This window comes from Cupressus sempervirens, chromosome 9, assembly GCF_028749045.1.
Source record: "Cupressus sempervirens isolate cs-2001-9-10 chromosome 9, ASM2874904v1, whole genome shotgun sequence".
NCBI classification, from domain to species: Eukaryota; Viridiplantae; Streptophyta; class Pinopsida; order Cupressales; family Cupressaceae; genus Cupressus; species Cupressus sempervirens.
Window position 1 is genome coordinate 456,957,599 of NC_143126.1, and position 18,332 is coordinate 456,975,930.

The 18,332-nt window shown below is 32.4% G+C and overlaps 1 long non-coding RNA gene across 5 annotated transcripts in view; it reads right to left on the reverse strand.

The window, feature by feature from the left end:
* The window catches only part of LOC149539296 (uncharacterized), a 206,605-nt gene that overhangs the window by 86,836 nt on the left and 101,437 nt on the right, over positions 1-18,332 (reverse strand). For 4 of the 5 annotated variants that reach the window (XR_016356210.1, XR_016356208.1, XR_016356209.1 and 1 more), the window contains one exon: positions 3,656-3,785. The exons of the other annotated variant lie outside the window; for it this stretch is intronic. This is a non-coding gene — a long non-coding RNA (uncharacterized LOC149539296). The remainder of the gene's footprint in view (positions 1-3,655; positions 3,786-18,332) is intronic. 5 annotated transcript variants of the gene reach the window in all.

The window sequence follows — 18,332 nt, forward strand, 5'->3', positions numbered from 1 at the left end:
ACTGTTGCAATCTTCAACGATAAATCATTAGAGTCCTTGTTCTCTAACATGATAAAGACTTCTAGATCATGTGCATCATTAGTCCTTGTTCTCTAACATGATAAAGACTTCTAGATCATGTGCAGCCTTGAGCCTGGGACTCTCTCTGGCCTTCTTGAGCTCTATAGTCTCAGTGTTTCATAAATTTTCAGTTGTCAAGTGCCCGGAGACCTCTTGTGACTCCTTTCCACAAAAGAGAAACTTGTCTGTGACCAAGGCATACTTTTTTGCGAAGAAAGAGTCCTTTGTGATGATCACATCATTTTCCTCTAACTCAAATAGAGACAACTCAAAAAACTTCAAATCTTTCTCAACATTTAGTATACGACACAAACCCTCCAACTTCTGGTCCAAACAGAACAGTTGCCTGTGAGTAAGAAATTCTCTTCTTTCAACTTCACAAATTTTTCCCTTTCGTAATCTTCCTCAGTCTTGGCATTAGCTTCCTCTACTTCATCCTCACTGGTTTCAACATCCTTCTCTTCAGCCTGAGTCTAAATTTTTTAAACATTCTTAAATAACAAAATCAGCATTATCATCTTCTTCCTTGATCTCTGCTCAAGCCAAAGTGGCTCTGATATCATTTGTTGAACTTAAAACCAGTGCAGAAATAAAATTAAAATAGAAAACCACACAGAGATGAAAACACAGATAGTGGTTCGTCCAATCCGAACTACATCCACTCCAACTAGGGGCAAATCTCTTTATTAATCTTAGTTTTCACTATTACATGCAGCAGCTCAAAACAGTCACATATTTCATGCATTGAAAATTCTATATTTAACATCACGACATCCGGAAGATGAATGGTTTTAGAATCTGTCAGTTACAGCCTCAGAGAAATGATTAGAGTTCAGAGTCATCATCAGAACCATTACAATAACCAATTTGTAAGAAAGATAGCCGCATTCATAACAGAGTCCTTACATTCTGTAGCAATAATTGGCCATGTGTAATGGAATCTTTTTTCCTTACTCACCAAGAATGATTCTCATATATTGGCTTTCAAATCTTTTTCCATTTATAATTGGCGACCCCCTAAATTGGTGATGATCCTTCTGAGAAGTAAAGGCTGTTCAACGTTCTTCAATTTGTATATATATTCTCTGGCTTATTGCCGCACGAGACTTCATTTATATTGCATTAATCTTATGTCATGTCACTTATTTATTGGTGTTCCAAATTGATCTGATATGATACATATTCTTCACTCTATTATGCCATTAAGATGGAGCACAGAATTAATCTGTTGGAATTTAATGCAGTGGTTGTCTTGCCCCTGGAGCCAAATGCCCACCTACCCCTTGACGGATTGCAGAATGTTCAAAAAATTTATTGCCAGTAGGTGAGTTTGAAAAATGAGAGGGAAAATGTTTTAGGTCAGAAAACAAATTGGAATGATCAGATTCATTCGACCAGATAGAGAAAAGTTGAAGAGAGTAGAAGAGTAGAGAAAGAAGAAAGGAAGTGATCAGCAGATCAGTCGTTGCAGAGACAGAAGGAATTGTTGTCGTGCCTACAGTTGCACATGTTTCTACCTATCATTCTGTAAGTTCGTAGTTTATTGCTTGATTTGACCTGTGAAGTAGTGATTGCTCCAGGCGTTATTGTATGCAGCCATTAGAGCTGCAAGTTCAAAGTTTTAAGTTGTTTATGAGTTTGAAGTTCTTAGGGTTATTTTAGGGTTTTCTGGTTGAAGCGAAATTCTTCCAGATTTTTGTAATGTTTTTAACCAAAGTTGAATACTAAGAAAGCAAGCATACGTAAATCCATTATTCTTCCTCTATACATTGCATTTGAGAAGATTATTGTTGAATATTTTAAGTCGTGGCTCTTTGATTTTAATAGTGAAAACATTCACATTATAAACCAGCTCACTCAACTTGGTCTTCGTTTGAGCTTTTATCTCTGCAGTTAGTGCCAAGCTTACTCGGTACCTTCTTCTACCGAGCTCCACCCTGCAGTGGTGACCGAGCTCACTCGGCATCCACACTGCTGAGCTCACTCGGCATCCATAGGTGCCAAGTTGCCCTTCAGGTGCCGAGCTCACTCGGCTCCTTAAGGTACCAAGCAAAACTGTCACTCGGCACCTTCACATGCCAAGCAAATTTTTTAAATTTGTGATTTATTTTTTCACATAATCTTTCCACTAATTATTGGGAGAGGATATTTTTCGGCTTATGACACTGATAAAATAGGCATGGTATTTTAATTGCATTGACCAAATATTGATGATTAAAATGAGTACATTACTTCTATATACAGCAGTAGTCTACACGGTTAAAATGTCTAACTTTAACTTACATTCAAAAGCACATCTTCTCTACTTTTGTTCTTGATAATGATTTAATCTTATTGTATTCCTTTGATGCTAGTAGTTGCCCAATTAGAGGTTTCTTTGACCTAACAAACATTGCTGTCAATAACTACAATGCCGAGTCTCTTTGTGTGAGAATGGTCTCATGTGTGATTTAAATATTTTTGAGGAATTTTTAGTGCATGCAGACACTTCCCTGATTTCCGTGGCTTCGGACCATTTTCAAGGAATCTATTGATTGCTCACTTTTGAGTCCAAAGTTACATAGCGTCCTCTTTTGATCACACTCCTCTCATTGTCTCTTGGCGGAAAAATACCAATTCACAAGTTCCAAGATTGAAGTCTCATTTTCCTTCGTTTGAAGCTATAATTTTTTATGAACGCAACATTTTGGTTCGCATTCTCTCACAAAGTTGATAAGGATTCATCCATCCTCTCTTTGTGAAAGAATATTCATAATGTAAATTTCATGATAGGTAATTATTTGAAATATTGTAAAATTGTTATTAGGATTTAACTATGTAGTTTTTTACTTTTTGACTCATGTTCGATAAGTAGTGGTTTACATGAGCTCATTTCTCATGATAATAAATGGAATACTAACATTCATCAGATCTAAGTGATGTTGACAAACTTGAACCATTCATGTGAATCACTACTCATGAACCATGGGTCAATAAGTTTGACTCAAAAGGTACATAGTTAAATTTTGATAGCAATATCACAATCTAACTTGTAGAAAATATCTCGTATCTATTTGAAATATATTTTCTCCTTCTTAAAAGACTAAATGTGGATGGACTTTTTGACATCTCTAGTTTTGATGTATTCCTTTGTCCATGATGTTATAAAACATTACTAGTTGTCAAACTTTTCCTCAATGGTTCTATGTTGGGCTTCTTTTATCTTATAATTTTTGCACTATTAGAGTTGTTGAGTGGCTTCCTTTGAGCAAACTCTCTAAATGCTCTTTCGTTGCAAACTTTCTTTCTTATTTATATATACTATTTCAAAGGTTTCAGCTGCTTTTTCTAAAACAACAAATAATTCAATCAATCTTGAGTTTTAATTAAGATCAAAGGAATAAATTAACCCCACTCTAAGTACTAGAACACCCAAACACTTGATAAACTATAGATTGTGTGTACATTATTTAGATGCAACATTCTTTAGCCATAATCACTATAGTAGTGGGAAATGCAGAGAAGAATAGATCTTTTAGTATATATCATTCACACAAAAATTATTTTCTTTTTAATAGAACAAAAAGCAGCATTGTTAGTAGATATTGCATCTTACGTGTTGCAAGGATTTGTTGTGAGATTTCCTTTCACCTTCTTTAGTAGAGTTTTGGATTTCTTGAATGCTGATTCCATTGTAGATTTATTGATTTCAAATTTGATGGATCTACCATTTATCTTTGTCAAGCCTGCAACAAATGAAAATAATTAGAAAATAATTATTTATAGTATATTGTAAATAATAAAGATTTAAAATTTCAACTAAACATACATTTATAAGATAAGATCTAAAGAATGAAATCTTTTTACTTTTCTATATATATATATATATATATATATATATATATATATATATATATATATATATATATATATATATATATATATATATATATATATATATATATATATATATATATATATATATATATATATATATATATATATATATATATATATATATATAGGCTACCCTTGTCTAATTAATTCTCTAATTAATTGTTTAGGCTATTATCCAAGTCAAAATAAAAAGTGAAGAAAATATGAATTTGAAATGAAATTTGAAAATTAATCATTAACCATCAAACTAGAATTTCTGATACAAAAGTTCATTTTAAATCCATTCAATAACTCAACCATGATAGTTACCAAATATGTAAATATTTAAATATAAAGAAACATATATTAATAATGAAGCAATGAATTCTCATAGTGGAGACCTTGGATCAAATCTCACAAGGAATATCTTTGTGGAATTCTAATATTAGCTTTAAAAATATCATTAATGTTTCTTACCTTTTTGGATTAAAATTTTAAAATGTTAAATTCTATAATACAAGATAAAAAGTTCTCAAAAATTAAGCTTGGGAAAAATAAGTCAACTTTTGACTATTTAATTATTTTAATCTAGAAATAAATCATCATTGTGTGATGTTTAAGTTGCATGGTACATTTCTTAGGTTTTAACTGAGATTGGATCAAAGGCTACAGAGGAGAGGTCATTTTCTAATGAGTTATTAACCTAGAGAATGTTTGAATCACTTATATTCTTTTATCATTCTTGTTTTATAATTTATCTCTAATAACATGGGTACCGATGGGAAATTAGGGCCAATGGCACACCTAACCATTCAACCACCTCACTGAGTAAACACAATGAAAGGAAACAATAGAGAAAAAAGCACTATGGAGAGAAGGAACATCAAATAATTTATTAATTCATCAAATTGTTAGCATACATGCCTGACTATGAGGCCTTCTAGGTTACAACCAACAAGATTTATGAAATTCTAGATAGTATTTTCATAGATCCTTTATACTAACTCTTCTAGCTCCCTTGAATTTGCACTTTACCTAGACTCTCTCTGCTTTCTTAACCTAGGCCTAGACACTCCTATATATACTCGCCAAAAAAACTTATAGAAGAATCTAGATCGTTACATAATAGAAGGTTGTCCTTAAAATAGTCTACACACATTCCAAGACAAGATCCTTACATTAAATTCACAAACCAAATTAAATACATAAGTTGGCTCACACTAGGAACCAATCACAAACAAACTTGATTAAAGAAGGAATCGAGTATCAGCAACTCAATCAAGTTTTCTCAACACATGAAGGAACACTCGTCCAACACTAGACAACTTGACACATTTAGGAATGCTTGACCAACACTGGTCAAGATAGCACATATAGGAATGCTTGGCCAACACTAGACAACAACTAAAGCTTGACAATGACTGTAACTCAAAACTTATTGGTAGAATGAACAAAGATGAGTAGGATAGCAAGACAACCTAGGATGCTCCTACGTTAGACAACTAGGGTTGAAAGAAATGATTATACTAAATCATTGTGATGTCATAACGCTAGCTGAATCCAAGTCATATTGAGAAATCCATGTAGCATCTTCCACTAGTATGTTCTTCTACTTCACCAAATATTCATACTAATCCTTTCCTCTTTTGCTTTTATCAACATCTAATCTAATATTTGTTCAATATCTTCAATATTCTTCCTAGGATAATTATTTGGTATAAAAAATTCATCATCTGACTCATGATACATGTACAAATCAACAACATTGAATATAGGATATATATCCATGTCATTAGGTAACTCAATTTCATAAGCATTACCACTTTCAAACTTCCTCAAAACTATACAAGGACCAAACTTCTTCATTTTTAGCTTACTGTATGTTCCAACATAAAATCCACTGTTCTTCCAATGAACCATCACCTCATCACCAAATTCAAAATTGTGATGTCTCCTAGACTTATCAACATTATTCTTATACTTTGGATTACTTTGTTCCAACCTCAACTTCACTTCCTCATGCAAAGACTTCATAAAATTAAAAATACTTCCCTTTCAACACTTCTCGTCACCAACAATATCCCTCAAATTTGACACTCCTCTAGGATGCATTCCAATAACAATCTCAAATTTATTTTTTCTAGTACTCCTATTCATAGAATTATTATATGCAAACTCAGCTTGTGCCAATACCATATGTCAATTACTTAGATTATCTCTAGCACTAAACATCTCAACAAATTACCAAAGTTTCTATTCATAACCTCTATTTGTTGATCTTTTTGTGGATGAAATGTAGAACTAAACCTCAACTCAATATGTATCTTCTTCATAGAGTCATCTAAAAATAACCATCAAACTTATTGTCTCTGTTAGAGATAATACTTCTTGATAATTAATGTAATCTAACAATCTCTTTGAAGAACAGCTCTACAACACGCATTGCATCTAATGTCTTCTTACATGGTATGAAATATGTCATCTTAAAAAATCTATCGACAACAAGAAATATGGAATCATATCATCTTGTTGTCTTAGGTAATCCAAGAATAAAATCCATGAGGATGTCACTCCAAGGTTTCTCAAGAACATAAATAGGTGTATACAATCCACTATTATAACTTACTCCTTTTGCAACTTGACAAATTTCACAACTCCATAAAAGCTTCTGAACATCCTTATACATCTTTGACCAATAATACTTATCCTTAAGAAAACTCAATGTCTTATCAATACCAAAATGTCTAGCCAGTCCACCATAATGCTTTTCCTTAATCAAATTAACTCTCGTAGAACTTCTTTGTATACTCAATTGACTTTTTTTGAACAACATACCTTCTTGAATGAAATACTCATCATATTTTCTTGGTTGATATGATACATTTGGTGCTCTATACACTCTCCATGCCTCAAAACATTAGGACTAGTCTCATACAACTCCTTCATCTCATCAAAACCAAGAACTTCAACCTTTATCTCAGACAACAAAGAACATCTTCTACTCAATGCATCTACAACTCGGTTAGTAACTCAACTTTTATTCTTGATCACAAATGTGAAACTTTGTAAATGCTCAACCCACTTCATGTCTCTAATTCAACTTATGTTGACTTCCCAAATATTGTAAAACTTTATGATCAGTATACAACACAAACTCTTTAGGAATCAAATAATGCCTCCACTTCTTCAAGGCTTGAATAATAGCATAAAACTCTTGATCATACACAAAATACTTATTTTTAACATCACTCAACTTCTCACTAAAGAAAGCAACATGTTTACCTTCTTAACTCAACATGTATCTTCTATTGCACTACCTCATGCATCACACTCAACTTGAAAAACCTTATTGAAATCGGGTAAATCCAAAATAGGTAACTTAGCAACCTTTTGTTTCAAAGTCTCAAAACTCTTATCATCTCCATGTGTGCACTTGAAATCCATTTTATCACTTCTCATTGTCTTGGTCATGGAATTATAAATAGAACTAAAATTATTTATAAACTTTCTATAGAAATTAGCCAAACCATGAAATGATCTTACACACCCACATTCTCAAGTATATGCCACTCCATAATTTCTTCAACCTTCTAAAAATCCATTCTCAAGCCATAAGCTAAAATAAAAAAATCCAAAATATACAATCTCCTCTTGCATAAAGGAACATTTCTTCAAATTAATTAGCAACTTCTCCTCTTTCAATCTGTGCAACACTTGTCTAATATGATCAAGATGTTCTTCCTTAGTCTTATTGAATATCTGAATATCATTCAAATAAAAAATCACAAATTTTCCCAAGAATCTTTTAAGGACCTCATTCATCGACCTCATGATACTAATAGTTGCATTAATCAAACCAAAAGGAATAACTAACCACTCATACCAACCATCTTTTATCTTGAAAGAAATATCCCATTCATCACCTTCTCTAATTCTGATCTAATAATAACCACTCTTCAAGTCAATCCTGATAAAATATTTTGGTCCACTCAAATAATCCATTATGTCATCCACCCTTGGCATAGGAAACCTATTTTTCACTATTACCTTGTTAATAGCTCTAGAATTAGAACACATTCTCCATTCTCCATTATTCTTAGGTGCTAATACAATAGGTACAATGTACATGGACTCAAAATTTCTTTGATCAATCCTTTCTACAATAACTCTTGCACTTGTCTATTAAGTTCTTCATTCCTAGTAGGTGTCAATCTGTATGGTGCTCTATTAAAAAAAAATAGCTCCAGGAATAAAATTCATACAATGAATTATGCTTCTTACTAGTGGTAGACCATCAAGAATATCCTCTATAACAATCTCCTTTTACTCATTTGACAAGCTTTCAATTTATGTTGGCACTCAACTAATACTATCAACTTCTATTGTCACTTGAACTCTACTATCTTTTATGACTCGGCCATGCCTGCCAAAAATGGTGCCTCTAGGAATTATAGAAAAACACACTAGGTTATTTTTCATCTCCTTCTCATATTGCTTTCCACTAACCATGAAAATTCTCATAGTAGTACAATTTATCCCATCAGGAGACTCAATCAAAGCCATCAATGCATCCTTAACTCCATTCATCCAAATAGTATATTGATTCAATCGTCCATCATACACAACATGTATATCATATTTCCAAGTTATACCAATAGAATATGGCAACAATCCATAGGCATGATATCACACACAACTTCATCAAAATAATACCCAATCTTGAATTATGTAACATATTGCTCACTCACCAATATCTTATGATCATCCCTTATCCTCTAACACCAAGTTTGTATAATTTCTATTGTCAATGATCACTTTGCAAGATTTCCTAGCTATGTTACATCTGGGCTTGAAAAGACTTCTTATATGAATAGGTTCTTTACCCTAAACTTTCTCAGTCTAGAGAGTTCTTCTCACCATTAAAATTTCTCCAGCCTCAAGATTGCTCTAATGGTGCATATATTCACCTTATGTCATAATATTCTTGCTACCATTTTCATTCTGACCAGAGTGTCTACACTCAAAGGATCTATGCCCTCCTTTACCAAATTTGAAATAATTACCATAAAAACCACCTCTAGATTAAGAATTACCTCTCCCTCAATAAGAAATAGTACCTCCTTGGTAAGAACTATCACCTTTGCACTCAATCTTGCCTTTAGCATCGGTCTTCAATTCAAATTTACTCATATCTTGCATAGAATTATTCATAATTTATTCATGCTTCTTTGTCAATATCTTCTTAGCTATCAAGGTATATTGATATGCTTCTTCCACACTATCCAATTTCACAAAGCTTATTTCATTTTGAATTCCATATTGTAATCCATTTAGGTACCTTGCAACTTTATCAACCTCATCATCCACATGTTTAGATCTAATGTTCAATCTATAAAATTCCTTAGTGTAATCCTTCACAGTCATGTCCTTTTGTCTTAGGTTTTGCATCTTCCTCAATAAGCTAACTTGGTAATTAGAAGGAAGCAACTTCTTCTTCACCTTGTTCACCATTTTCAATCAGGTTCTAATCTTTTATTTTCCTCTTCTCTATCTATCAATTTGTAAACACTCCCACCATAGTAAGCGTGGCCTTTCAAGTTAATGACTACAATCTTCACCTTTCTATTATTATGAGTGCCTTGAAACTCAAATAACTTATCCATATCAAAGATCACATCCAACACAAGATTGATGTCCAATTTTCCATCATAAGGAACTACTTCCATAGAAGGCTTTGAATGTTCCCTAGACAACACTCTCAACAATATTTCCTCATCTTGATCTTCCTTAGGTTCATGATTAGAGTTTTGTGTCATTGCTTCATCATCAAGATGCAATTCCCTCCTTCGGGATGTCTCCAACCCATTTAATTTGGTTTAAATCTATCTCAACATATCCATCATAGTAATGTCAACATTTCCTCTACCTCAAACCGTTTTGACAAACAAGTTCCTACAAGATCAGAACCCTTTGCAAGTTATAGGTCAAATCAACAAATCCATCACCCTACAACCAAATCCAACTTAGAGTTCTACACAATACAATCTCCTCAAGGATTAACGTAAAACTCTAGTACTACCTGATGTAGGTATGGATGGGAAATTAGGGCTAAATATGCAACTAGCTATCCAACCACCTCACCGAGTAAACACATTGGAACAAAATAACATAGAGAACAACACCAAAGAGAAGAGGAACATCAAATACTTTATTAATTCATCAAATAGTTAGTAGACATGATTGGTTGTAAGGCCTTCTAGGTTACAACCAACAAGATTTATGAAATTCTAGGCTTAAAATTTTCACAGATCCTTTATACTAACTCTTCTAGCTCCCTTGACTTTGCAGTTTACCCATACTCTCTCTACTTGCTTAACCTAAGCGTAGATGCCCCTATTTATAGTTGCCAAAATAGATTACAGAATATTCTAGATCAATACATAGTATAAGGTCACCCTCAAAACTGTTTACACACATCCCAAGACAATATCTTTGCATTAAATTTACAACCCACATTAGAAATGTTAGTTGGCTCATACTAGGAACCAATCAAAGACAATCTCAATCAAAGAAAAAATCAAGTACCAATAACTCAATCAGGCTTCCTAGACATATTAAGGAACACTCAACCAACACTAGACAACTCGACACATATAGGAATGCTTGTCTAACATTGGTCAACTTGGCACATATAGGAAAACTCAACAAACACTAGAAAACAACTACAACTTAGCAATAACTGCAACTCAACGCTTACTAACAAAATGAACAAAGATAATAAGGATAGCAAGACAACCTACAATGCTCCTACATCATCTAGTTATGTAAAATATGGTGAACATTGAATCATTGTTGAACCAAGTTGTCTATTTTATCAAATTTAAGGTTTTTTTTTCCCTCTTAAATATACCTATGCCATTGTACATACAATCAACTAAGTATTATGGATCTAATTGTCAAAATGTGAAGGGTTCATGGAGTAATTCTTTAGATGCAACCAACTAGGACATAAGATTAGTAGTTGTCATATAAAATGTATGAATGATATTCTTGCTCTTATAATTTAAAAAATATGTTAGAAAATAGATTTTAATGCATTTGGAAAAATCAAAATGTTTTCTTCTAACATTCTTCACTATCTACCAAAAAACTGATGTAGGAGCATCCTAGGGAAGTTAGCAATCTTGTATGAAGGGGAATTATGACTAGATTCATGAAGTTATGTTTTGTGTATTTTAGGATTTGTTTAAGGCATATTGGGGAACCTTTCCTTAGGAGCAGATGGGGATTGGATGGATCGTGTTAAAGTTAGAGTCATTTTACCTCGCAGCCAGAGCTGTATTTCTTAGTTTTCGCAGGCTACTTACGAGTTGTCTAAATAATTATCCTTAATGAATGATAGGTTTATGGATTGAAGAGGGCCTAGATTAATACCTTAAATTAAAGGAGAAATTCATATTTCATCATGAGTTGAGAGATATGGTTGTTGTCCTTGGGTATTAATTTTCTGTCAATTTACACATCTAATTTCCTTGTGCGACTTTTGAGATGTGTAGGAAATTATTTTTAAGTGATCAGAATTTTTTCACTTGGGTATTAAAGAGGACCTAATACACTATATTGAGTTAAGATCACAGGTCTTAATTCATTCAGAGTTGGGAGATATCATGATTTTCCTCAGCTAGATCAATTTCTTGCTAGTTCTAGCCAAACGTGTGGAGTTTTTTTATCTTGTGTGGTTTTGTATGATGAAATTGGATCTTCTTAAGTTAGAGACATGTTATTGGGAAATGTGTGGACCTAAATATAAATTTTCATTGAGTTCTTTTGGTTTACTCTTCCTAGGTGAACCTATAATGTAATTAAATGCATGACTAGCTGACTTGTGGCTTAGCTAGCTATACTTTCTTGAGTTGATGTAGAAATCATTGAGTGGTGGATCATTGGAGGATTATTATTATGATCATGATTTGGAGGATTCGGTATCATCAATAGAGAAATAGCTAAGATAGTGAATTTGGAGAAGAGCTAGTAGTTGTAGTTTAGAAACAAGGAGATCGCTTGGTGACTTGCGAGCACAAGTTGAGATCTTGGAGTTTTCTACCAAATTTTTGTTATGTTTTAGATCTAGGCTAGCTAATATTTGAGTTTTATATTGAGGGATCTTTTTGAACTATTATAATTTCTTTGTATTTGGCCATAACTAGGAAGGCTATACAACCTGACATATTGCCTATAATTAGTTATTTTGTAAATAAAGAGATGTGCATTGGTGCCAGATCTTGCATTGTTGTAATATTTCTACTATGTGGTTATGTGTTGGGACTAAGAAATCTCTTCTGGGGATTCTCCAACCTTGCACTACATCAAGTGGTATTAGAGTGAAGTTTTGATCTAGTTGATTATTATAGAGGGTTTGTGAATATCTTGGAAGATGCCTCCAAGAAGATTGGACCCTAGGGCAATTGAAGATCTCTCTAATGTTGTGGAAGTGAGGATCTTAGAGAAGGTTAAATTAGATTTCCAATCTTAGATGGAGCTGATTAAGAGTTACATGATCACTAAGATTATAAGTGCTATAGTTGGTGTACCTCTGCATACGAAAACTAAGGATGGTTATGAGGAAGTTGTTGAAGACTTTGAGGTTGCTGGATCAAGTGGTGAGGACATAACTAATCATGTGGAAAGACCTATCAGAAATAGGGATGGTGAGTTTTCTAGACCTAGATCTCAGTTGAAGTTGAAGCATAAGATGGAAGTTTTTAATTTCTCAGGCTCTTTGAATCCTGAAAACCTTGTTGATTGGATTGGTTAATTGGAATAATAGTTTGAGCTTGAGGATATTGAGGATCCACTTAATGTTGGTACAAACTAAGTTGAAAGGACATGCTTCTCTTTGGTTGAAAGAATTACATTGAGATTGAGAAGAAGAAGATGAATTGAAAATCATTAGATGGAGATTGATGGTGACTAAAATGAAGGCTAAGTTCATTCTTGTTGATCATGAACTTGAGTTGTTTAAGAAATTGTAGATTCTGAAGTAGAAGGATATCAATGTGAAAGATTATATAGAGGATTTTTACAAGTTGACTATTCAATCTAGACATAGAGAATTTTCTAAGGATAAGGTGGCTAGATATATTAATTTTTTGAGATTTAATATTCAGGATGAGGTTGGTATGCTAAATATTGCATGATTTGAGGATTCTTATCAGTATGATTTGAGAAAGAAGAGAAGTTGAAGAGGAGACATCAAGGTAATCCTCGAGGAAAGGAGAAGCAAGATCACTTGGTGAAGAACAAACAAATTTTTCCAGATGAACCAAAACCTATTGAACAAAGGAAGCAAGCAGACAAATGTGCATTTAAGGGTAGTTTCTATAGATGTCATGAAGAAGGACATAGAGCATATGAATGTCCTAAGGCTAGTGACAAAAGAACTATTGTGGTGCAAGAAGCTGAAGATTTAGTAAATGAACCTAAGAAGGATGGGGATAACTTTCTAATTTGAAGAGTTTTTCTTGGAAAAAGGACACTAGAACCTTGTGAAAGGAGGAATTTGTTTAGGACTCCTTATGAGTATAATTGTAAGATCTGTAATGTGATTGTAGATGGTGGTAGTACTAATAACTTAGTTGCTGAAGAGATGGTTCAAAAACTTGGTTTGAAGAGGGTAACACATTTTTATCATTATAGGATTGGCTGGTTACAAGATGAACATTCTTTGGACATGAGGGAGCAATGTCTTGTTGATGTCCATATTGGAAAGTATAAGGATCAAGTGTTGTGTGATATCGTGGACATGAGTAGTTGTCACATATTACTTGGTAGACCTTGGTAGTATAGCTGCAGGGTTGTGCATGATTGTGTCAAGAATGTGTTTATGATTGAGAAGGGTGGTAGTAAGAATTCTACGGTTCCTTTGCAGAATGGAGAGCTCAATAAGAACCTGAGTATTAGTAGCTAGGTTGATTTGAAGTATTTTAAAATGGTTAGAGATCAACATGGAAAGAAAACCTATTGTACACCAAAGAAAGATTTGAAGATGACAATTGCAAAAAATAATTTGTAGAAGAAGAATAAAGGAAAGAGTATACAAGTTGATGTGGTGGAGGACATGTATCTAAAGAGCTAGTTTGGGGTTTATGTGTTGAACCCTGAAAGATGTTCTTCCAACTATTAAGAATATGTTTTCTTCTCACCTAGCGTGTCTGATGTAGTCCAGCATCCTAGGGAAGAAAACAATCATGTATGAAGGGGATTTATGATTAGATTCATGGAGTTATGATTTGTGTATTTTAGGATTGGTTCAAGACATATTTGGGAACCTTTCCTTAGGAGCACATGGGGACTAGATGGATTGTGTTGAAGTTAAAGTCATTTTACCTCATGGCTGGAGCTATATATTTTGGTTTCTATAGGATAATTGTGAGTTATGTAACTAATTATCCTTAATGAATGAGAGGTTGTGAATTTCATGGATTGAAGAGGGCATAGATTACTAGCTTTAGTTAAAGGTGCAAGTCCTAATTTTCCATGACTTGAGAGATATGGTCATTGTCCTTGGGTAACAATTTTCTGTCAGTTTACACATTCGATTTCTACGTGTGACTTTCAAGATGTGAAGAAAATTATCGTTAAGGGATCAGATTTTGCACACTTTTGATCTTAAAGATGACCTAATATAATATATTTAGTTAAGAGAATAGGTCTTAATTCATTCAAAGTTGGGAGATATCATGATTTTCCTTCGGTATTGATTTCTTCTAGTTTTCATGAAACATGTGGAGTTTTTCATCTTGCATAGTTTCATATGATGAAATGGGATCTTGTTAAGTTAGGGACATGTTATTGGGTCATTTTTGGACCTAAATATATTTTTTCATTGATTTTTGTCCATTTTTCTATAGTTTTGGTTTACTCTTCCTAGGTGAACCTATAATGTAATTAAATGCTTGACTAACAAATTTGTGGCTTACCTAACTATATAAGGAACTTGTGTTGATGTAGAAATAATTAAGTGGTGGATCATTGGATGATTATTATTTTGGGTCATGATTTGGAGGATTTGATATCATCAGTAGAGGAGTAGCTAAGATAGCAAATTTGGAGAAGAGCTAGTAGTTGCAGTTTAGAAACAAGGAGGTTGCTTGGTGGCTTGCAAGCATAAGTTGAGATCTTGGAGGTTTCTACCAGGTTGTTGTTATGTTACAAATCTGGGCTAGCTAGGATTTGATTTAGATCTTGAGAGATCTTGTTTAACTGTTGTAATTGCTTTATATTTGGCCATAAATAGGAAGGCCTTATAGCCTAGCATATTGCCTATATTCTATTATTTTATGAATAAAGAGTTGTGAATTGGTACTAGGTATTGCATTGTTGTATTATTTTTACTGAGTGGTTATTTTGTGGGGGGTACAACATCTCTTTTGGGGATTCTCCTACCTTGCACTACATCAAAAACTATAGGGCTAATAGATAAGCCTTGAAGATTGAAATACCTCCTTCTAAAACCTTCTAATAGATGGTTCCTATCGACATCTAGAGAAGAGGATAACATTTTATGCTTATAAACATTTCATCCTTATAAGATGATAAGCTTTGGATGAATATTGTTAAAAATCATTTTGGATAAGTTAATTTTTTCTAGAATTCATAACATCTCTCATATTGAATGCAAACTTTCAAAGCAAGATCTTGTCCAAAATAGTATTCACAAGGATAGGAAAACTGATGAAGAAAAAGAACTAGTGGTGAAAGAATTGGGCTGGATAGACAATGGAACATAATTAACAATGAGAATGTTCCTTACCCAAAACTAGTAGAAGCAAAATAAAGTAGCTGACCACTTGAGTATTTGGGATGATCTTTTGTATAGATGTTTCTACATGTTTGTTTGTATATTTTTCTTTTGTCTTTTTGAATTTGTAGTTCACTACATTTTCAAGTGTAAATTAATTTTTGTGTTATCAATATTAAAGGAAAAGCACCAACAATCAAACTTGTTCTAATAATAGTATATTACACCCACTTTTGACCTCCCGATTACTAATTTTTAACAAGCAAAAGAAAAATGTTAACACGTGTACTAATAGCCAATCGATTCTTAAATTTCTTGGTCAGTAATTATCATATTTTTGCGCCATTATTCTAATCTTTGTGTATGACTAATAGGGCATTTATTCATAACCATTGGTGGTTTTTAGTGAATGGTTATTAGTGCAAGTTAAAGAAGTATCAGTGGGCACTTTGAAATTTACACTTTTGTACCCTTTAATTCTTGATGATTTCTATAAAGCCCGATAAATACCCAGAGGCAAATAATTTTTTTAATGATAACTACATACATAATCATTTTCTAAAAATAGTGTAAATATGGTATATAATTTAGGCTCTACATATGTGTGAAGTTAGTGTTGGAATAATCACGCCCAAATATTACTAAGACGGGTGGGTGAATCAAGAATCTACCACAAAATAAAAATTAGATATAATAAAAAACTTCCTCAAAATATCCACCACATGTGTGTAATAAATAACTACAATTTATAAAGTACCATTCAACAATAAATAATCATTCACACAATAACAACATTTAATACCAAGATTTTTCTCATGGACACCCAATTTGGATGAAAACCATGGTGAGATTGATGCCCAATGTGAAATGCACTCTTTTGAAGTACATCATGTGAGGATCTTAGTCCAATTAGTAACTTACAATAAATTCAATTAATGAAAAAACTTGCTAGTAGTCACCAAATTAAGTGATTTTTCTCTATCCCTATTAGGAGCTTTACTCAAATAAGAGTATCATTGTGAATGGACTTCAAACACTAGCTAAAGTATCACCCTATTAAAGGATATACAAATAAGACTTTAAAATTAAAAAAAAAATAAAAGTGGACTAGTCACTGTATATATCTTTTATTAAAAACTTGATTCAAAGACTCAATCAAGAAAGAATCGAGGAAAAAAACTCAATATCTTTATCATTACTTATATAGCGTTAGAGGAAATCCTCCTATTGCAATTTTGGCTGATAGTAAAACAACATGAGCATGTGAAAAACAAAATAAACTATTTCATTTAGGAGTTATTTAGGAGTTATTTAGTGAAATATATATTCTATTTCAATACCTCATCTTAGTTTAGTGTGAAACAACTTAATAACACTCATTGAATGTTGGGTTCAACTCCTTATTTGACCCAATCACTCTTCCTAGATGCACTTTTCTTCTCTAATGAAGGAATGGTTAATATTGTTGTATTTCTTGTTATTGCTCTTAATTTTATGTCTTAGATCTTAACAATTATACAATGTCATTTTTGTAAATTGAGTAATGTTCAATGGTGGGATTTAGTGTAAATAAAGACATGAAGATTCAATATTGATGAAGCATCATAGATTTGGATATAATCATTGGGTAATGGTGATCAAAGATATTTCCACTTGTATCCATTATAAATAAGTTAGTGTGCTTATCCAAATCCTAACCACCATATTTTTACCCCATACCAACTATAATTTACCAAAACTAATTATTTAACTAATCTTTTTTATGAACCTTCAATTATTAATTAAACAAAATTTAAGTCATTTATTCAAAATTTTAAATAAATTTATATCTTATTCATTCAATTCCTTTTTACTATAACTTAAGACATTAGTTACCTACAACCAATTAGCTATTTAATAGATTTATTTTCATATTCCTTAGCACACATAAATCATCACCAAAATCATTCATTTCATGCATGTAAATAACTTTCTCTTCCCACTTCCTAAAAAATAATGTCATACAATTTCATCCATCTACTTAGTAAAGAAAATAGTTGACCATTTGCATGTCTCCAAATAGACAATATTATGGAATATCCTCATAAGCGTAGATGATTTTATGCGGCATATATGTGGGATAAAAATTTTAACTACAAGTATTCTACTATAGAATTTTATTATGATTCATGATAAATTATTTAGCCATATTAGAGAAATACATCATTTAGAGACATTTTATGGATTAGGCACAAGAAATTATATAATGCTTGAATTTTGTTTATATATTTTTATGTATAGAAGCAAGCCTAATAATGGTAGAAATTTAGTTTATATGTTTTTATACATAGAACCAATTATACTAATGGTATTAAGTGTTGGCATAAAATTGAATGATCATAAAACATTGTCATTATGTGGTAAGAATTGATGTAGTCAAAGTGAGAAATAGTATCAATGGACATAAATCCATAAGCATGTTCAATGATATGTCTTATTAGTGTTAGCGAGGGTTGATAGACTATTTTTGCATGAGTTAAAGATAATTATTGCAATTTCTCATACTCATTGGGATATTTGGAAAATCTTGTAGCAATAAATAATGTCTCATTTATGAGATTGACCTAATTTTTTATCT